At 34.2% G+C, this 22,500-nt stretch overlaps 1 long non-coding RNA gene across 1 annotated transcript in view; it reads right to left on the bottom strand.

Moving 5' to 3' along the window:
* Window positions 1–11,135: 11,135 nt before the first annotated feature.
* LOC149134173 (uncharacterized) overlaps window positions 11,136–22,500 on the bottom strand; it is a 35,159-nt gene continuing 23,794 nt past the window's right edge. Inside the window, exon 2 of the long non-coding RNA XR_016242988.1 lies at window positions 11,136–12,908. This is a non-coding gene — a long non-coding RNA (uncharacterized LOC149134173). The remainder of the gene's footprint in view (window positions 12,909–22,500) is intronic.

Raw genomic sequence — 22,500 nt, 5'->3', positions numbered from 1 at the left:
AAAATATCTGAAACAAATATCCTTTTAGTCTTTTACAAGTTTCAGCCATTGGAGTTAGGCCATACTGAAGCACCACCATGTTCTTTTGTTATTTAATGTTCTTTTCAAATTAGAAGTATAAGTAACATTTAACACTGAAAATATGTACGTGTACTAATTGGTAACTTGTATAAGTTACTGCAACAGTAATCTATGAGCAATTCCTGAAAATTTGCGGTGCTGTGAAGGGCGAAAACTATATTGATGGTTGATTTACAATATAGTGCAAGTGAAGTTTAAGGAATCAAATGACTGAGTTCCAACGATATTTCATTAACCACTTTAAAGCAAAGTCAGATATATTTCCAAAGTGCAATGCCTAGTAATTTTTAAATAAACGAAGAATAAGTGTTTCTAAGAAATAACTACAGTATTCTAGCCGAACTATTGCTAACTGGAACTGCTCTTTGAATTAAAGTTTATAGTCTGATCTCCTGAATCGATACACTATACAAATTATGTGAGAATTAAGGAATGCTTAACGTGCAGAAAGTATAATATCAAGAGTATATAGCCCACGAAGGCCGCGTGGCCTAGTGTTTAGAATGTTGTACTCGCGATCGTGGTTTCGACTCCTAACCCGGGCAGTACGTTGTGTTCTTGAGTAAAAGCTTCATCTCACGTTCCTCTGCGATTACTTCGACACCTGACGTGTGGAACACTGAGCATCTTCATAGACAATGTCTATTTGATAGCGGAAGTGAGCTAATGTATATCACAAGACTTGATCGCTGTAAACATATCATCTGTGCAGACTGCTCAGCTAAAAATTCTGGAACCCCATCTGTCGACTCTGTCAGGAGAATTCATGATAATACCTAAAACTTGCAGGAGTTTCATTTATTTTTCTAGATTGCAAAAGCAGCGGCATGTTTAAATTCATATAAAATTACAGTTTACAGTATTCAACACATCCTTTTTGATACACTTCCAGTATTTATTATAAATGGAATCCAATGTTTTTTTTTTCTTTCAAGACTAAACAACATAAATGAAATTATAGATAGTTTGTTTATTTGTTTTTTGTAATATTATTGAATCACCATTAATTTATTAATCTGTGTGTAATTTATTTTCTGTAGAAAGTGGTGTTGTTTTGAATTATTTAAGAACCAGAATTTTTTTTTATGAACAAAATAGTTAAGGAAACGTCAAACACTTGGGGTAGTTCTTTAGAATTGTTACATTTTATCATTAAACCAAATGTAGATGCAAAGTTATACTATAACTATATAAAGTTATATGTGGCTTCGAATTTCCTCTGAAACGGAAAATTAGCAAAGCCACAAAATAAAAATTATGAAGTTTTTTCTAAAAAGACAACTGGGAGAAACAATTTTACAAATTAAGAGAAACTATTGCAAATCTCGCGTACAAACTGATGAGTGACAAGAAACCACGTTTTTGTTGATCAAGGAACGAAATGGTATGCATCCACAGAAATTCTTCAGCAAAAATCCAAACTAAATGAAAGTGAGATAGGTCTTTAAACATTTACAGTAAAAATATCGACACAGCTATATTTTCTCCATTTAGACTTATTTGACATGCATTTCACATTTTGAAGTCTTAAACTTGTAAAATAATGAACAAAAAGCATGACTCGAACCTGTAAATATTTAAGTTATTTTTTTAGATAATGATCTCTGTTACGTCCGCGCGTATCTACAACCAGATGTGGGCTGAAATAAACTTCCGATAACATTTGAAACTCAACGCTTTATGTTTTCAACGTACGATATGGCATTTAGTAAATATCAATTACTATTACGTGTGAATAATTCGATACATCAATAGTACGATTACTATATCATCGTTGTTTAATTTTACGTTAAATAATTTTAAGTGTGAGTCTAACCGCATCATCTTGGGAGATCTCATTAAATATCTATAGTGAAATATAATCATTGATATCTATATCATTTTCACGGATAATTTTAAAATTTAATTATATAACTTATTATTATTAATTTCTTTTTGACACATCCGTCTTCATTTCATTGCCCACTAAACGCCATCAATTCCTATTACCTCTTGTTCCACAAATCTTCTTCACACTCATCTAAGTAGCCGAATGATAATTAAAGTGACACTTGTGAAAGTAACTAAATGATAACTGAAACATCTCCTCCCACACAAACACTAGAGAAAGAATGCCGACCAAAGCTGAATGATGATTATATTTGTATTTCTTTTTGGAAGCTCATTTTCCGCATAAAATAAACAAAATAGTCCGAGATGAGAGTCAGTTTGCCTTTAAAAGATTGTAAGGTTTGGGGTGTTTGTCTCCTGAAGATTAGTTACGTGAATTTGTGTATAAACATCCACATCCGTCATTTAGTTTTTAGATCCAATCAGTAACGAGCTCAGACAAAGAGGCACACCGCAGTGTACAATAATCTCTTCCTCTGTATAAACATGCATAAAATCAAGAAAAGAGAGTGACATAAATAATTACGTAACGAATAGTAGACAGATGAAAGTAGTTGTAAAAATGTTCAGGGAAACTACAGCATTAGGAATTGTACAGAAATTTCCATCGGAATTAAATATACAATAAAATTTAATCTGTGTCATTGTATCTAGTGGGGCCTTAAAGATTCTCTTTGTCTTCGAAATTGTGTTTTTGTTTTCCATATTTTAAAAAAACAAATTCAGAGCAGTTTTATAGATTTTATTAAATCTTTTACCTAAGTGTCCTCATCTTACAATGAAACCCCACTTTGACCTAAATTTGCAAGAATCTTTCTTTGTGATTTTATTTGCGTCAGGCTCAATTGTATTCATAGAGATTTTAACTTGATTAGGGACAAGGAAATGCAAGATTAAAAACACTGAGCAAGCTAATAATAAATACTTGTAAATACCTTCGAAATCCTAAGGAACTACTTCGGGTTAAATCTTTGTCCTGGCAACACTTTCTGGAGATCTTGTAGCTATTTTCATTACACCATATCCACGTCAAATTAACGATGCTAACTAAATCTACCACAAAACAGCGCGATTGGATTCAAAATCCAGTGGGCAGTTGTAGGCAACTGTTTCCTCACGGCAAATTCATTTCCCCAAATTATTTTTAAATAAATATTACTTGTGAAAACAGAAGTCAAAATTTTATAACAGGAGGTCAAGAGATTTAGTTTGTTCCGAAATAACATTTTATTTCAGTAATTTATCATTTGATTTAAGCAAAGAAATATTCACTAAGATATGTAACAATTATTAACTGGGTAATTATTACACTCTATCACTCCATTCTGATATTAGTTAATTTAAACGTGGTTGATATACAAACATCATGGATGTGTGTGTGTGTGTGTGCATGTGCGTTTCTGTATGCAAGTGCGTTAGGTGCGTGGGCGTGTGTGCGTGTGTGTATTATTTAATTACTTGGTTCAGCCTTTGGACTGCAGTAATGCAGAGGCACCGCCTTAGGGTAAAAAAGGTTCTAATGTTACCAATAATGCTGGGGATTCGATATATCTGGTAGAGTCAAATATATAAATCATTCTGAGTTGACTTGGACTTCAAGTTTCGCCTTATCTGCTTGTTAATCCAAGTTCTTGGAACAAGTCTCAGTCAACTCAAAATGATACATGCACAACACACACAATACATACACATATATACATACATTCGCACACACACACACATACCCACACGCATACACATGCGCACATACACACACATAAGTATATGTGTGTGTATGTACCTATACATATATATATATATACATATATATTTATGTATATATATATATATATATATATATATATATATATTTGTATGTATGTATGTTTGAACACACATGTAAGTTGTATCAGAAGGCAAGAGAAATAAATGAGAGGAAGACTAAATTAACTCATTTGTTTATTCACACAGGAAATATATTAGAATTTATTGGCAGATCTCGTTTTATTGTGTGCGTTTTAACGGAAATTCAGTGAATTTAATTGCGGAAGTGTAGCATAATGCATTTTATAAATGACAACTAAAACGTTCAGATTGGTAATTCCATCTGATCACTTTCTCTCCAGCAGCTTATTTGCCAGCTTCGCAATAGTTGTAAATTATCAATTTGAATTCCTCTACTAATGAATTTTACTATATTTTGGTCCCATGATGTTCTCGCATTTCAGAGATAATTTGCTAGGGGAAATATAGAGAAAACTTGACAGGAGCATTTTCCTGAAATGCAACGTCACATTTACAATGCCACATGTCTTCAAAGAGACGCTGAATTCTTGTAGGCGTGTATAAGAAAACATAAATTCCACGAGTATAATAGGTATAACGCAGTGCTGTCCAGTATATTGGTTTCAAATTTTGGCACAAAGCTAGAAATTTCGGGGAGAGGGAGGAGTTAAATTGATTACATTGACCCTAGTGCTCAACTGGTACTTATTTTATCAACCTCGAAAGAATGTAAGGCAAACTCGACCTCAGTGGTATTTGAACTCAGAACGTAAAGACGAGTGAGATACCGCTAAGCATTTTGCCCGGCGTGCTAACGATTCTGCCAACTCCCCGCCTTACCTATATCCACTATATTGCCGCACTGCCTTCGTTGTGTTGGTCTTCATCGTAAATCTCGTACTTATTCTGAAAATTAAGCACTCATCTTGTATTTCTGACACATCAATCACATGACTTCAATATTTTTTCTATAAATATCAAAAATATAAAAATCAAATGCCAATAATATATTTGGTAACGCGGCAAGCTAGTAGAATCGTTAGCATACCGAGCAAAATGCTTTGCGACGTTTCGCCCGTCTTCACATACTGAGTTCAAATACCACCTAGGTCGACCTTGCTTGTCATCCCTTCGTCCATAAAATAAGTACCACTTGAATATCGGCGTCAATGTAACTGACTTACCCCATACCCCTAAATTAGTGGCCTTGTGCCAAAAATTTGAAACCAGTAATATAGAATATGCTATTAATATTTGAAATAGTTCTTTTTGAATTTTTATCATAAGTTAAGTCAAATGAGGGATGCATTATTGAAATATTATCGGTCAATTTTCAAATGTCATGTATTTCATCGACAATAGAATGATGGTAAGAACAATTAATCTCGACCGAATTTGAACTCAAAACACGAGAATATCTTAAGTACGGATCCGGCAAACTATGCTGAAGAAGGTAATCCATACTGTATGGACCTCTCAAAGAAAACGATAACACAAGTGACTGTACGAAAAATATAGGAATGTTTGCAAAAAACTATTTCAAACCAGATGCGTAGGGAACGTTTATTGAAAAATCAAATCTTTACTCAATCACTTGCTAACTCCAAATATTGTATTACATCTCGATATCTTGTTGGCACTCCGTCCCTTACGACGTCGAGGGTTCCTGTTGATCGAATCAACGGAACATCCTGCTCGTGAAATTAACGTGCAAGTGGCTGAGCACTCCACAGACACGTGTACTCTTAACGTAGTTATCGGGGAGATTCAGCGTGACACAGTGTGACAAGGCTGACCCTTTGAATTACAGGCACAACAGAAACAGGAAGTAAGAGTGAGTGAAAGTTGCGGTGAAAGAGTACAGCAGGGTTCGCCACCATCCCTTGCCGGAGCCTCGTGGAGCTTTTAGGTGTTTTCGCTCAATAAACACTCACAACGCCCCGTCTGGGAATCGAAACCGCGATCCTATGACCGCGAGTCCGCTGCCCTAACCACTGGGCCATCGCGCCTCCACATCTCGATATCTTTAGCTACAATAAAGTGTCTTTAACAGTTTTTAGAACTGTTAAAAAGGTTTTTATATTAATACACAAATATAAGGCAACTTCTAATTATATATATTGCAGAGTTCATGTAGATAGGGAAAATGTACCCTAATTTAAAGGTCTGCAATACTAATTAACTGTGCAATTCTGAGTATATGTAGTTAGAAGACTTCATTCTCACCATCTGCAAAAAATTGCGTATTAAAGAAATATTATAGCAATCATACAATTAAGTTTAATAGATAATTAAGGTGTATAATTTATGAACTGATCTTAACTTGAAGCAAATAAGAAATATATTAAACTAGAAAAATGATGAGGCAGTTACTTCAACTTATGATATAAAGAGATACTAGATTGTTAGATGCTAATGGTTTCTGTCATTTTCATGCAGTGTCACACAGCAAGTCATCCTCGTTGTACTCATCCTGGCATTTATTTTATCGACCTCGAAAGGATGAAAGGCAAAGTCGACCTCGACATGGAGAGGGAAGAAATGCCGCTAAGCATTTTACCTGGCGGGCTAACGATTCTGCCAGTTCACCGCCTTAAAATATATTCTTTTCTTTTCTACTCTAGGCACAAAGCCCAAAATGTTTTGGGGAAGAGGCCCAATCGATTAGATCGACCTCAGTACGCAACTGGTACTTAATTTATCAACCCCGAAAGGTTAAAAAACAAAGTTGACCTCAGTGGAATTTGAAACCAGAACGTAAAATCAGGCGAAATACCGGCATACTAACGTTTCCTATTTCTTTATTGCCCACAAGGGGCTAAACATAGAGTGGACAAACAAAGACAGACAAAGGGATTAAGTCGATTACATCGACACCAGTGCGTAACTGGTACTTAATTTATCGACCCCGAAAGGATAAAAGGTAAAGCCGACCTCGGCGGAATTTGAACTCAGAACGTACCGTCAGCCGAAATACCTATTTCTTTACTGTCCACAAGGGGCTACACACAGACGGGACAAACAAGGACAGACAAACGAATTAAGTTGATTATATCGACCCCAGTGCGTAACTGGTACTTAATTTATCGACCCCGAAAGGATAAAAGGTAAAGCCGACCTCGGCGGAATTTGAACTCAGAACGCAGTGGCAGACGAAATACCGCTAAGCATTTCGCCCGGCGTGTTAACGTTTCTACCAGCTCGCCGCCTTCGCCTTAAAATATATTAAGAGCGCAACCAAAAGCGAAGTTGGTCGAATCAGCAATCACAACCGGATCACAAATTCCATTAATGAAAGCAATATTTGTTATGATGTTTATAAATGACACTATGGCGGTGATTTCCGAGAATACTACAGATTTCTATTTACAGTCAATGGAATATAGATTCAATAATAACTTGAGTTGATGAGTCGTTGGTTTCGCGGTTGCACATAACTGTTTTTCTTCTATCTCTCTCTCTCTCTCTCTCTCTCTCTCTCTCCTAGTGTATTATCCTCGTCATATCTGCCATAATTTATATATGAATATCAGTATATGTATAATTCGTATTAGTAGTTTATTAAAAAAAAAAAGAGATAATATTAATCTGAAATATAGGCACAAAGCTTGAAATTCAGGAGAGGGGTTAGTCGAAGCATTGCAACAGTTATACCTGACTGGCGCTTTATTTCATCGACCCCGGAAGGATGAATGATGAATGACAAAGCTGACCTTGTCCGGATCTTTACTCAGAATGTTAAAGTGTCTGAAGAAATACTGCAAGGCATTTTATCTGATGCTCTAACGATTCTGCAATACACAGATAGATAGATAGATAGATAGATAGATATACCCTACGAATATGGTGTTTTTTTTTACTGGCACTCCGTCGGTTACGACGATGAGGGTTCCAGTTGATCAGATCAATGGAAGAGCCTGAGTACTCCACAGACACGTGTACCCTTAACGTAGTTCTGGAGGGAAGTCCGCGTGACACAGAATATAGACACGGCCGGCTCCTTTGAAATACAGATACTACTCCTTTTTGGCAGCCGAAATGACTAGAGCAACGGATATTGAACTCCAGAAATTGAACTCACGACCTCACGCCGGAAATTGAATTCACGACCTTACGACCGTGAGCCGAATACCCAAACTACTACGTCACGCACCATCATGGTGTGAATAAAATGGAAAATATAAAAACAGCAATATTAGCTTAACGTTTTAATAACAAAAAGAAATTGACTGAAAATTTCGAACGTTTGTCTTTCATCACCAAAAAAGAGAAAAACGTAGCAAGAGCGAGAATGAAGAATAGTCAGTGAGGGAGATAAATACACACACACGCACACACACATACATATATAAATGCATACATACATACATACATGCATAATACACTGACACACACACACATATATATATATAAATACATACATACATGCATAACACACTCACGCACACACATAACTCTTGAATCTACCCACGATAGCATTAATTCATGTTGATAAATATAAATGGCATTCTAAATAAGGAGCTTATATGAGATGGTTTCTAAACCATTTCAATTTCTGAGAGTGAGAATATTTGGCTGAAAATATGCATAAAACATTCTGTCTGTCTGCCTGTCCCTAATTATTGTACGTGTGTGAATATCCTAATATATCCTATTCGAATTTCTCTCTGAGCGTGCACACGTGTATGTATGTGTGTGCGTGCATGTGTGTGCGCGTGTGTGTGCTAAAATGGTGTGGGTATATTATCTAAAAATTTCATCTGTTAGGACGGAAATCACAACTTTCGATGCTTCTGAGGAAGTGAACTTTGCAAGTTAAACTGCCATTAGAATTGGCAGGAAATTAAAACAACTTTGTCATATTATCTCTAAAAACGCGAGGCTTATAAGGTTTTGCGCTTCAAAAGTAATATCAGGTATTATTTTAAGAAAAAATTTTCGCGGAATGAATACATTAGTCTAGGACTTCAGAGGAAGAAGAGATTGGTGAAGACAAATTTGTTCCATATGAGTTGTCTCAAGTTATAGATCTGTACAATATATTCATGAATCTGGAAGAATGTGCTATAAAATAAATATAAAATATATCACATATTGAGTTCATTCTTTTCTATGAAAAACTGTAAAATAATTATGAATAGACGAAGTAGTGAGTATGGATAGACGAAGTAGTGACAAATTTTCTCTATGCGAATGATGCATTAAATTTGTACCTATTCTATATTGATTCTTTTATATATATACATGTCTAAATTCCTCTGTAGTGTGGCGGAAGACGTAGAGTGGGGTATAAACACTCAGCGACTCGAACCAACAATAGTTAGAGGCATTTTAATTTCATATGAAGCATTCATTCTGTTGACCAAACTATTGCATTCATGAATGTGTCTCCCTTCTAATGAAGAAATATATAGCATATAGTGCCAAAAGAAGGCTTTTTATTTTTAATCTATGGAGCATTTTCCTCATATTATATCAAATTATAATATCTATTAATATCTATTGCAATATCAGTTGCTTATATAGTTGTAATGATACAAAGATAAATGATAAATACCAAACTGAAGTTGTTAGTTGAGAAGAATTTACGGCTCAAGTCCAAAGTGTGTGCGACACAAGTATAGAATATTGAATAAACTCCAATGACTTGTACTTATTTCATTGATCACGGAGAAGTAAACGATGAAGCTAACACGACCATATTTGTTCCGGTGCTTTCATTTTTGTCATTTCACTTTACCGGTACCTTAGGCACAGACAAGTATGGAATTTGAAATCAGAAACTAAATATCGCCCAAGGAATTTTGACTAATACATTAATATTCCAGTTCCTTATTAATATAAGAATGTGATATATTTGACCAGATATCTTAAACGAGAAAAGGGTAGTCAAGATTACTCCTGTACACTACTGGTACTATTTTATCAGTTCGTGTACAATAAAAGACGAAATGAACTCAAAATCGAGAGGTAAAAATACTGCTAGGCAATTACTGAAGTATTCTTTATACTCCTGTTTAAGTATAACATAAACTGTGTATGTGAAACTAACATAAATAAAATAGAAAAAAAAAAGAGAAAATGTGAAAAGAGAAGTTCTTGATTAAAGAATTGCAAAGATTTCAACTACTGATTGTCAAGTGGCTTTAGTATCGTTTGATCCATCTGGGAATTAATAACCCGTACACGTCCGCTGGATAGACTCAGGCAAGTTTCAAATCTTGTATTTAAATTGTCTTTTCAGAAATTAATTGATCAAGAAGACGAAAGACTGACTTCCTCTGAAAATAAACCGAAAATTAATCGTGGAATAGTAACATTTGAATAGAAAAGGGTTAAAATGTTCTCATCCGAAATTATATGATACAGTAAGACTTTGCTCTCAAAGTTCTTTTTCTTTATTTTCTTTGAATACTATTTTTTTAAATTTTTGATAGACACAAAAATCCAATGGTGTTCACCTATAAAAATATATTTTATACTCTACTGACTTTATCAAAAGCTCGTCTAATGACAAAATAAAATAAATAAGATACAATACAAATGTCATAACGTTTCTGCTCGTCTATAAGTATTTATACGACTACTTTTTATTTTTAACAATGTATACTATACTCTATTTCCAGATACGTTTTTCAACATCGATTAAATGTACTGTTTTCTATTATTATTGCTGTGTGGCTATGTTACCTACGCATGTCTTTTTTTATTTACTTAGTTGTTTTCCAAATTTATAATACCCACACAATACCCTCCAGTGTAAGTTGGCATATCATAAAGTAACTATATGCACCCCTACCTTATTCCCAGCACTTCAGTTTTATATAGCAATGGTTTTCCTCCATATGTCATTGATTATGCTATATTTTTCTTCCATATCTCAGTTTAATTTCATTTAACCAAAATAAGTTCTTATCTGTAAAAACAAATCTCCCATGGATAAAAAAAAGCTCTTAAAATTGTACACAACTCCCAGAAGGATTCAATTAGACATAAACATGTAAGATACTTTACCCTTCCAACAACTTTTTTTTAATCAGAAAATCTTTGAGATGAATTATAGTTTTGTTATTCTAAAAACGATATTTGAAATTCTTATGCTAGAAATATTCAGCGGAGAAATTGTGATCGCCAAAAAGCTATCCTACAATGCAATTTTTTAAATGTATGATGTCGAAAATGTTTGTTTTATCGCCGTTCAAAGTTTCCACTACCACTGCATATCTTCCAACACATCTTTCTTAAATTTTACCTAAAATAGTATGATCAAATTTTTTTTTTATCCAAAACATTAAATTCGCAATGATTATGCTTAAATAAGGCACCAAATGTGTTTCAGTCAGTTTGAAACAGTATGTGTTATTACACAGACATCATACGATGATCTGAAAATAGTTAGATTTGATCTCAAGGTGGTCAAACGCTAAAATGAATAATATTGACTGTTTTTGATTAGGCATGAAACTAAATCTTATTGCAAAAAAAGAATATTATGGAGAAATACACGGTGGTGCATCAGCATGGCCGCAGCTCTAAGCTGAAACTTAAAAAAAAAAAAAAAAAAAAATGTCTGCTTGGCCGACCTCGCAACTTCACTATCTTTGGCAGAAGGCTTCGTATTAGCATCAGAAACCCTCCTCAGATACATCATCTTAACGTTTTGTTGCTTTGTTTGGAGAGTAACTACATCAGGATATTGGATAGCACATTTGCAACATATTAACTGACGAGTGATATCTCTATGTTATAAGTTGTAAATGTTTTATCTTAATGTAAGAAACAACAATGATACCAACAACACGTAATGCAGCGCAAAGTATTTCACATCATGTGATATGAAACAATGTGACCAGAGAAAATAAAAATTCATTTATATTATAAACTCTAAGCTGAAATTCATAAATATCACTCGATATGCCTGTCACAAAATGGTCTGCTAACATGGAAACATTAGTACAACTATGTAGACATGCTTAATTCAAAAATTCTAAAAGTTCCAAAATGTTTCTGCTTTAATTAACATCAGCTCATATCCTAACCCTAACTTCAACCTTGAAACAGTTCAACATTTATAACCACTGTCGTTATTTTATTCTCTTAAATTAATTTATACTGTAATTTCACTCGAGATATTAAGGAAGCTGAAAGTATTGCAGCAAGCGAATCAACAGTGTAATCCACGTGATTCTTAACTGTTGCGCTGATTGGTTACCTAAATAGATTAAATGTTAACTGAAGTAATATTTCAGGTGACAGGTGCTCTCAAATACAGACACCTAGAGAAATACCACTGCCATTAATAATCTTATTCATTAACTCCAAACGCTGTGCTGCAATGTACACTACAATTGGTGAGTTGTGAAGGACAGCAACTGTGGACGCCTAAGTTTATCCACTTCGATTATAATTATTAATAGAACATACATGGAGTAATTGGATAGAGGAAAACAGCAAAATTCCCAGATTGACACATGGCACATCTGAGATCACAGTATGGTTCTACATTGATATATGGTGCGTCTGGAGCACTGTATGTAGGGAACACACCAAATTCCTTTATCACCTCTCTGGGTACCGTAGATCTAACAGATCGCGATTAACCTGGGGTTACACAATAATAACACATGAATATAACAAACGATGTTTGTGTGTGCGTCTGAGTGTGTGTGTGTGTGTGTGTGTGTGTGTGTGTGTGTGTGTGTGTGTGCCTTTATATTTCTGTTTCTGTCCAGGGCGTAGATTTTCCTACTGTGAACAGCGGGCTATGAATGCTATGAATTAGAATAATAACGTTTTTAAATAAAGCATTCCACCCAACGTTTCAACCCTCTCAAACCTTACTATTGAGGTTTTTTGTTTCTAAATTGACTTATCATTGACGTCTCTAGGACACATTCTGGCTGGTTCGATGTGGAAATACTCAAAACACTTAATTTCCTACTTACCGTATAATATCTCTTTCCAAAATCTAATGTCATAGCTGAAATTTCATTACGGATATTTATGACTTACTTTATCTTTTTATATTTATTTTATATTCCGTTTTAAAGTCATATCTAACAATTCCATCAGCTGCTGCGGTATTTTTGTTTCGCGGATAAGAACCTTCAGAAATATGGACACACCCTTTCTTTATTGACTGCAAATCTTGGAATGACATGGTGTAGCTAAAACTGAAAAAAAATATCTTAAGATAAACCAAGAATAAATGCGAAATAGTTATTTGATAACAAAAGAACAATGAAAGTTTCTCATATGGCTTATGTTAGTTATGATTATGGAAAAAAATTAAATACGTGAGGTTAAGCTATGTGAGAAGCATTCAGCTATACATTGAAGGCAAAGCGATAAATTTAGATCTTATCTCAAATATAATCAAATAGTATATTTCATACAACATTGTCAGATGTCACAAGTATGAGTAAGATTTACAAGTTCAATACTTGCTGTGTGCTTTAAAATTACATTTTTAAAGTGAGATTTTATTTTAGAAACGGAAGAATTTTTACAAATACACACAACTGGAAATCATTTCAGTTTGACTAACATTTAAGAGTTGTCTAAGTCTATAAACTGTCTTTTGGTAAGATATGTTTACATAACTCAATGAGGAAAGTTTTTCTAGCTTTCTTTATATATAATGCGTTTGAAAATGCTATTCATATTTTTGATTCACTTTAGAATGAGGAATATTTAATTTCTCTTCAATTCCTAAGAATTCATTTGGTTATTAGCAGAACTCCAATTAACTTCGTGATTCTGTTTTAAATTATCTTAGAAAAATATTTAACTTTATCTATTTATTTTAATAAATAAATAAAAATGATGTATAATGAATATGGATCTATAATGTACAATAAACTTAATTAAAATACATTCTTGTCGGTTTGCATATGCGACGAAAAGAAACAATGATCACCAAGGTCAAAAGAAAAACGTTTTAAATTAAGTCTACTTCAGCATAAAAGCTTTTGTTGAGCTACTGTAAATATATGAAGAGATTCGCTGCAGAATAGTAATGTAGCTTTGTAAAGAATTAGACTATTAGACTGTTTAAAATTTTAAGATCTCCTTTACATATTTTACTTTTTCTGCATAAATAAATATGGCTTAGATATGTAAATAACTATTAGGGAAATACATTAATATCACAATATACTATTTCCTTGCTTATAAAAAAAAAAAGATAAGTATTTTTGCCCAGCCCGAACGATTCAACACTTTCTCTTTAACATTGGTGTACATTTTATTGTCTTCATTGTTCCTAAACGATTTAACATTTTTGTCTAGTACGATTTTCTCCAGATTGATTTATTTAAAGGCTAAAACTCATGAATTCTATTCTGGATGACTAAAGTAATAATGATAATAACAGTACAGCAGTGGTGATAACGGTAGTCATAGCTATATCAGTTATACAACAGCGTCTTCACTAGCAACGTCCACAGCAACAGTAACAGGCAAAAACAGAAGGAACAGCCAAAAACAGCAACCGCTGCAGAAACAATAGCTGCAATACCTACTATAGCGAAAAACCAAAATATTAGAATAAGCAGCAACAACAGCGACACAATCAACTGCAACATTAGCCGGAGTAAATGTGTTTGTTGTTCTAATTTTCTTTCCTAACCTACTTGATGTTGCTGTTGTTATCTCTATAGTGGCTGTTGCTGCTACATGTGCTAGGGGCTGTGATTTGGTAGTTTCTGTCTCCTATTACCTTTGACATGTAGAAGGAATGAAGTTTGTCTCACAACAATTTGGATTTCTTTTCGAATCTAGTTCAAGGTTATGATTGTTATAAGTCTTCCGTAATGGAATATTTGCTGAATTCTTGCTAGTCTTTCATTTCAGTTTACTCGAGCCCATAAAAATAAACAAACCAAATCTTCGTCTACAGAAATATTAACAACGCGTACCACTACTTATATACAAACCCACAGACACTCACACACATGCATATCCGCATACATATACTCATATATGATTAAAAGTTTTGTGTTTGCTCGGCAATTCTATGCTACGCACAAAATTAATAGTACTCAATATATGATAAACCTGTGTACGTGTGTGTGTGTCATATATTCTTGTATCATGTACATATACACACATTACACACATGCGAGCACAAATACAAACACACTCACACATACAATAATGTATCTGAGTCTATGCATACGAAAGTGTTAGCAATTACGTTACTATAATTAGATCATAGATTTGAAGAAGAAAAAAGCAGTTCAGCTGTAAACTCGGAGCCATAATCAGATTTATTAAATCTTTTTCTTTTGGTTCTTCTTTTTTTTTTTCTTCTTCATTGGTCTCAGTAGTATTCTGTCAGATATTCTGTCATTAGGGCTCAGTTGTAGTAACCCACTTCTCTTCCTCTGGCTATTCTCACTCGGAATATATCCTATTAACAGGCATGGTAAGAATGGCACAGTTTTCAGTTACTAGTTGTTGCTATGTTACATTAAAAGTGCCGTTGACTTATACTTTACTATAATTGAAGTTTTATTTCTAACCTGGCTGCTGATGAAAACATTTCATTAAAAAAGCCAATGAGAGTTGACATGCTAGAAACAGCAGCCAGATTCTTTCAACGGATAAAATATACTCCTTTATGTATAAAATGTCACGATGGTCATGCCCGGTATGCTTTCGATAAGCGTGGATCAGGGACAAAACTACACCAATTCCTTTATTGATGTTATAGAATATTTTGTATTAGCTTTTCTCCTTATTAATTGATATTGACTATAAAATTGGATTAAGGCAGCGAACTGACAGAATCATTAGATTAACGGACAACATATACCATGCAGCAGTTCTTCCGGTTCAATATATTCATGTTTCAAATATCGCTGAGACTAACTTTGCCTTTCATCCTTTTGGGTCGATGAAATAAAGTACCAGTCAGGAATTGAGGTCTGTAGCATCAACTAATCTCATCCACATGAAACTGCTGGATCCACATAAAATAGTTATCAAGTTCCAATTTTGCCCTTCCGCCAAAAGCTTGTTTTAGTGACAGATAACATCCAGATATATTATAACTCGAAAAGTTATATCTGACCGTTGGATGTATGTCCGAATGCTTGCATTGGATTTGCAAGGAGCTGCTTCGAGCTTAATATTTAACTGCTTGAACTTTAGATTTTCACTACTCTTACACATGTGTATGTACATGTGTGCGTGCATATACGAAGGTATATATATTTGTGTGTGGTGGGTATGTATATATATATATATATATATATATATATATATACTCTCTCTCTCTCTCTCTCTCTCTCTCTATATATATATATATATATATATATATATATATATATATATATATATATATATATATATATATACTATATATATATTCTCGCTTTTTACCTCTCTTTTTTACCTTGCGTCAAGCTAATGTATTCTTTGTGCACGTCCTCTTGTTTTCTATTAATTTTATTCGTTTACTTGAATTGACTAGATAGATAGATAGCTAGAGAGAGAGAGAGAGAGAGAGAGAGAGAGAGAGAGAGAGAGAGGTAGGTAGGTAGGTAAGTGAATGATCGGAGGATTTTCAAGCAGATGCTATTAACGAACTTGTTTGTAGAAGGCGACCCCATCACCAACCCCCAACGGAAACCAAGACTACGATTTATGGATTGTGTAAAGTCCTCATTGAAAGCATGTGAAATAAGTGAAATCATCTAGAAAAGGAATGCATGTCGTCACCATCGACGGAGGAAACAGATATCGAAACGAGCAGGTATTTTCGGGGGAAAAAAATGCTTTTTTTATGCTGAGTTTAAGAGAGCTGTTCGAAAACACTCTACCAGTGCAGTGAATGGGAGACGCTCGGTCTGCAATATCTGCGGACATGTATATTTATCAAGAGCTAGGCTCATTAGTTACCAGCGGAGCCATAAGAGTAAAGTATAAATTTTCTGTGTATGCACAATGTTCTTAATAGTCAGCGATGGTCTTTATCAGTCGCAAGTGGACAGCTATCATAATGTATATTGTAACTAGACACATATATGCCATACAAGGCACCCTGTAATTCACTTAATCGAGGCGTTTATTGACTAAGTGTACCCTATAATTAGAAATTAGTTGATGCTATATCCAATGTCTATGCGAAATACACGAACAAGAAGAATGAATCACAAGTGCCAAATTATCTCTATAAGAATATTTTTATATGATTTACTTCAAGAACATGTAGATCTTACCAACTGTACCCGGCTTTTTCAGCCAGCTTACAGAAGTAGTTCTACGAAGAGTACCATTTCACAAATAGCTGTGTCTATAAGAAGCTGAATATAAGCGAGTAGAACACTCCAAGGGAACGAATCGTACGAGTTTATGTGTAACCGGAAATAACTTTGTGTCTGAAGTAGTAAAAATACTCCGAGTCGTTAGGAAGGTATTAAATTAATAAGTTGAAATGCCTTGGAGCAATTTATGTAGAAACTATACTAAATTGAGCATGACAAGGCGCATTTTAATTCAACTAACCAAGATATTTATTCATTGAGAACACTTTACATGCAATTTGAAAATGGCTGTGGCTATCACAAATAACTATGGATGGAAAGAGTGAATCTCATACATACATACATACATACATACATACATGTAAAGAAAATATGCTTATATTTACATAATGATAACTTTCCGGGTCATTTGGATATGTCTGCAAATACTCGCTTCTACACACGGTCAAAAGTGGAATGGATTCCCTTGAAGCTTTTATACAACAGCAGTTAGATACAAGTAATTTAATATAAAGTAACCGTACGGTACGAAACCAGAGCGATTATATATAGGGGTTGGACAAAATAATAGAAACACCTAGCACTATCACATCATAATTTTGAAATATCTATAAAACTGTCAAAAGCTTGTTTATTTATTTATTTATTTTTTTTATTAGTGTTGCTTAATATACTTTGCTAAAATTGCTGTTTCTTTTCAGATATCATCAGAAAAAGGTAATTAAAATTCATTAAAATGACAGATCTTTCGGACTTTCAAAGAGGTAGCGTAACGAAAACAGCCGAAATGTTTGGTCTTTCAACAAATACTGTTCCGAAAGTAATGACAGCCTTTGAGAAAGAGGGGAAAACCTCCTCGTCGAAACAAAACTTTGGAAGAAAACCAAAACTTTCAGATAGGGAGCGTTGGACTCTTACGCGAATTGTTAGAAAAGATCACAAAAGTACAGCTCCCAAAATTACTGCAGAGCTTAATGACCACCTCGAGAACCCAGTTTCCACAAAAACTGTTCGCCGGGAACTGCACAAAGCCGGATTTCATGGGAGGGCTGCAATCAGAAAACCACTACTTTCAAAAACAAACGTTGCAAAGCGATTAGAGTGGAGTAAAAACTTGCAGAGTTGGTCCCTAGAGCAGTGGAAGTATGTTATCTTCTCGGAAGAGTCATCCTTTAACTTATTTCCCCACCACTGGCCGAGTATACGTGTAGAGACAGCCAAAGAAAGCATTTCACCCAGACTGCCTTCTTCCAACTGTTAAACATGGAGGAGGATCTGTGATGATCTGGGGTGCTATATCTTGAAAATCCACCAGCCCAATGGTTTCCCTTCATTTTATCTGATCAAATTCATCCTATGGTTGTGACTACTCGTTTTTCAACAGATGCAGAAAGAATTGGATTCCCGATAAGCTTTTGTATATCACTTAGTTTTGCATAATTAAATAAATAAATAAAATATAAAATAAATAAATGTATTAATCTCCCGTGAGATTTATTAAGTGACTGGAACAGAAAGCGGACCGAATCGAGCGAGTGAAAACTTTCTATAAATAGAAAGATCTCTAATGACTTTTTCTGTGCAGTAATAATCTGCGAGGGGTAAATATAAGGTAATCGGAGCGTAGAAGAAGGACGAAGCGAGTGAAAAACATTCAGAGCTCTCTACTGGGAAATATACCAAGACAGAAAGCTTAAACTATCTAGAATATAGACACAGATCAACAACACATGGCACTTCTTGATTTGTCTAATCAAAACAGTTATTCCTTGAGAAAGTTTATCAATTATTTAGAAATTACTTGTGGCTATAGCGAATGGTTATATGAAATAAACAAATGGAATGCAAAAATCTTGAATGTATCCGTTTGATGAAAGTACGTATATTTACGTAACGGTAAACTTCTGGGACATTTAAATGTTTCTGCGACCACTCGCTTCTTCAGCCTGTGTAGAATGAAACGGGATCAATGAAGCTCTTGTATTAATTGCAATCAGGAAAAAACAGGTTGAATCTAAAAGGGATCGGAACGTACACAGAGTTGGTGAAAATACACCATGGTTGCTTTAAAATGAATGATATTACCTTTAATGTATAAGAGCAACTTCAATGGTAACTAACCACATACGAATCTCTCAAAGCACTTCTTTATTTCTCTAACCGAGTCATTTATTTACCGAGAGTTCCCAGCACGTATTCAAGAGTTAATTGTAGCTATCACTAATATCTGTTTAAAAGAAATAAGTTGGGGGAGAGTAAATTAATGTCTTATATTCCCATATAAAGAAAATAACTGCTTGTTTACTTAAATGTAGCTATAGAGGACTTGATTTTGTGGCAACTAGTCGCTTTTTCAACGAGTGTACAAAGAGGAAGTTAACCGTTAAACCTTTCCACAAATATAATCTAATTTCTTTCCAACCAAATACTTTTAATTTTAATTTATTGAAATCAAAACGAAATTGTATTTTTATATCTATTTCAACGCGTGTGTGTGTGTGTGTGTGTGTGTGTGTGTGTGTGTGTGTGTGTGTGTGTGTGTGTGTGTGTGTGTGTGTGTGTGTGTGTGTGTAGCTGCCTCTATGATCCATATTTGAAAGCTGTGTAAATTTAAAGTAAGCATAAGAGGTGCTGGCAAAATATCCAGTGAATTAATGAATTCCGTTTTGCATTAATTTCCAGTTAAAACATACCAGAGCAACAATGACTTTATACCTGTCTTTCAACATCTCCATTATTTACAGACTCTAGTAAACGCAGTCATCACTAATGGGGATAGTAGTGGTGCTGGCAGACATCAGCAAGTCATTACCGGGATGGCAATGACACGATTTCTTGAAGGTTTGTCTGCCAAAAGTGATTGACAATATCTATAATTATAATAACTAAAATATCTCAAACGATAGCAGTTTGTACAGAACCGAGTAGTCGCTTGTAAATACACATATACAAGCTTATTCACAGAAACACCATTATACAAAAGGAGTAAATAAATGCATACTTACTTAAAATACTTGTTCTCGTAGGTCTCTAATGACGTTTGTAGAAGAGATGGAATGTAAAATTTTCTGACAATGGCTGCTGTTAATCTTAGAAACTCGTTGAAACAAAAAATTCCCTTAGGTTAGAAATTCGCTTTTTAACTTCACTTCAACTCTCAGCATAATAGATATAACTGTTAGAAAATGTAAAAGTTTATCTAAAAATTCTATTTGGTCGTTACATTGTGTGACATTTTTTCAAAAGAGAGAAACAGTCATAGAATCACTATGCGCAGAAATTTTGGCTGAAGTGAATGTGATGAAACTCTGTTATTTCTTCTCCTAAGATGGGTGAAAGATTATGCCATAACAGACAAATGTTTTCTCTAAGCTACAAATTGAAATTTTCATATGTTACTTTTAAAGGTTTTCCTATATTTGCTAAGAACACGAGTAAGTTTGAGAAATAAAAACCAATAGCAATATTTTGCAAAAAAAAGACAAAATAAAAATAAACTTTTAACCGAGTTATTTTCTTTGAATTAATCATCCGTTATATGCAAGAACAGCCCTCTAGAACTTTTGATAAACATTCAACATTCAACATGAAGCAATAGTTACTGCAGAAATTCCTTATAAAAAAGACTTGGCAGAATGCATCTAACGTTCTCACTTGCCACAGCTAGCACGAATTCGTCTTCTTCCGGTGTATACATATTGTATTTTTTAACACAACCCGTCCAAAGAAAATATTAGCTCCGGATAAATACCGCAGTAAACTATCGCGATTTATTTACATTAAGTATGATGCATAAACGACTATTTTAATCTAACACATTTTCTGTTGCATATAACGGATATATATATATATATATATATATATATATATATATATATATTTGAAAAGCAGAATAATAAGTTAGGCATGCAAAGAAGCTACAGACATAATCATCAAGGTCCCCTCACCTAATGACCTGAAACTAAGCATGCAAAACCCACTGCCTCAGCAACTTCCTGGACACTCTACTGAAACCCTTCCTCAAACTCATCAAGAGCTATATAAGGGATGATTTGGACATGCTCAACCACCTCCCAAAAACGGTCAATGAGAAAACACTGCTAGTATCCTTTCCTTCGACGTAGTCAACATATATTCAAACATCCCCCACATTCTAGGAATAGAAGCCATCACATTTTTAGATTTTAGATTTTAAGCACACCGAGAGATAATATTGCTCTATTAACTCAAGTTCCTATATTACACATGTAAAACTTTACTGTGTATGTCGTTAGTCGAATTCTCCCCAATACTACTTCCCCTTAAATATATTGTTCATATCCATAAACTGCACCGCTGTATTCCCTCAGTTTGTAAATTGATTGTCCTTCGTTTAGCCAGGTGAGAAGCATTATCTTTATTAGAGGGGATGTAATAATTCGCAAATTTCTCCATTATATACATCCGCTGGCTAAAAGACCAGATCCACATCCATAATGCGTTTTCTACATTTTCCAATATTCTATTGGATTTATCTTGCGTTTTATTTTTATGAGATTTTATATTGCAATAAAAGGACGTTTTGACTACCTAAATGTGTGTGTGTGCGTGCGTGCGGGCGGGCGTGCGGGCGTGCGTGTACGTGTGTGTGTGTATATATGTATGTACGTATGCATTACAATATGTCTGTAGATCTCAAACTCGGGAGACAGAAATGGTGCGTGATGTCACAATTGTTTCAATATGACGGTGAAGTGGATGTCGAGCAAGGCGTGAGTAAGCACACCCATCAAATACGTTAGTACACATACGCACATACAAAGAAGGATTTTCAATTATAATAGTTTCAGTTTTTCGAAAAACGAAGAGTTTTTAGAAGGATCTTAGTTAAAGTGATTTTGAGAACATATAATATAATGAAAAGTCGGGGAAGTATTCTATGTCACAAAATATTATGAACAGTAGAATATATTACTTTTAACTAATTAAACAAATCACCAATTACAAATATTTGCATTATATATAAATATTTTCACCCATTCGGGATCGATGAAGTAGAGTACCAGTCAAGTTTTGAGGTTGATTGAAGCGACAAATCCCCTCCCTCAAAATTCCTAATTTTGTACTTAAATCAGTAATTATTATTGTATTACATTCCTGCGTCTAATGCCCATATAACGAATTCGTATTTACAATTAACAAAAAAAAAACAAAATATAACCAGTTTAAAAGTTAGATAAACCGACAAAATTTTTCTGTATAATGTTTGGTACCGTCATTTATTATTAAACTGTCTCAACGTTTTAAGCTAAACTGTCGGAGCTAATTTTCAACCCGTACATCAGAAAAAGTAATTTGGTAGAAATTTTTTCGTAGCTTATTTTAAATTCTAATCTAAGAAATGTATCAGTCGTTGCTCTTCTTCATATAACTGAGAATGTTTTAGTAATTCATGAATTCAAAATAATGACATATTAAGTGTGAGTGTAAGTTTATTCCAGTTTTAGAAGCTAGA

This window comes from Octopus bimaculoides, chromosome 9, assembly GCF_046866305.1.
Source record: "Octopus bimaculoides isolate indiv1 chromosome 9, ASM4686630v1, whole genome shotgun sequence".
Taxonomy (NCBI): Eukaryota; Metazoa; Mollusca; class Cephalopoda; order Octopoda; family Octopodidae; genus Octopus; species Octopus bimaculoides.
This window is presented reverse-complemented; position numbering and strand designations above follow the sequence as displayed.